This window comes from Echinops telfairi, unplaced genomic scaffold (assembly GCF_000313985.2).
Source record: "Echinops telfairi isolate 266 unplaced genomic scaffold, ASM31398v2 ScPeMD7_8;HRSCAF=38, whole genome shotgun sequence".
NCBI classification, from domain to species: domain Eukaryota; kingdom Metazoa; phylum Chordata; class Mammalia; order Afrosoricida; family Tenrecidae; genus Echinops; species Echinops telfairi.
Genome location: NW_022103905.1, coordinates 7,034,920 through 7,036,355, shown reverse-complemented (window position 1 = coordinate 7,036,355; position 1,436 = coordinate 7,034,920).

Genomic DNA, 1,436 nt, shown 5'->3' with positions numbered 1-1,436 from the left:
CTGATTTGTAAGGTAGTATTAAGGTCATGTTAGTGGGGGAAGGAAGCATTAAAGAACTAGAGGAAAGTCGTGTGTTTCATCGGTGTTATACTGCACTCTGACTGGCTCATCTCTTCCTTGTGAACCTTCTGTGAAGGGATGTCCAATTGTCTACAGATGGGCTTTGGGTCAACACTCCACGCCTACCCCATCACCCAGGTATGATTTTGTTCTGGATTTTTGGTACCTGACACCTGATCCCATCAACACCTCATGATCACACAGGCTGGTGTGCTTCTTCCATGTGGAGTTAGTTGTTTCTCAGTTAGATGGTTGCTTGTTTATCTTCAAGCCTTTAAGACCCCAGATGCTATATCTTGTTAGCCGGGCACCATCAGCTTTCTTGACCACCTTTGTTTATGCACCTGCTTTGTCTTCATCGATCTTGTCAGGAAGGTGAGCATCACAGAACGCCAGATTATTAGAACAAAGTGTTCTTTTGTGGAGGGAGTACTTGAGTTGAGGCCCAATGTCCATCTGCAACCAAGAATAAGCTTATTTTCATCGATGTTAACCGCTATTGATTGATTCTGAGTTGTGGAACTCTATATACAGTGTCTGGAATAATGCTGTCGAACAAAGTGGTTGTTACCCCATCGCCTTCACAATTGCCAGAAGTGTGTAGTTCAGTCTTGTGATTGCTGTGCTGATCCACCTCACTGTTCATCTCCCATGCTCTTGATAGCTTATCCTTTACCAAACATGAAGCCCTTCTCTATGCATTGATCCTTCTTGTAACATGCCCAAAGTCAATGAGTCGGATAATGTGTTGTTGTGATCTGTATGGTTGCCTTGGCTAATTTTTGGAAGTAGATGGCCAGACCCCCAGTTTTAGTCTGGAAACTCCACCAAAGCCTGTGGATGACCCAGTTGACATTTGGTGTTCCAGGGGCGTAGCTCCCAATATCACAGCAGCATAGATGCTGCCACAGTACAGCAAACGGATAGATGGGGGGATGGAGTAAGATTATAGTGCTAATAAATGATCACATACTGTTTTATTAGAAATTGAGAATGAGAAAAACCCCAACTTTTTTTCCCTTTTAGTTTAGCTTCTAAGAAACCATGGGACAACATTGTTGTATGAAGGAAAGTAAAACAGTAATGTCATGAAGTCATAGAAAACTTTCTTAAACAAAAATATCAAAAGGTGAGGCTATTGATTCTTGACATGTCTTCCATCTGGGTCTATACACTGAATAAATAGAGTGTTTCCATCTCTCTAACCCTTCCCTGAAGAATTCTGCATTCTTCACTTTACACATGTCCAAACCACAGTTTGGACATCCTCCATGGGATTCGGAGTGCGTTCCTTCCAATGGTCTTTGAATCTTGGGGACAAAAAGAAATCTGAAGGGACAAGACAAGGGCTGTAGGGTGGATGGGGGTGACATTTC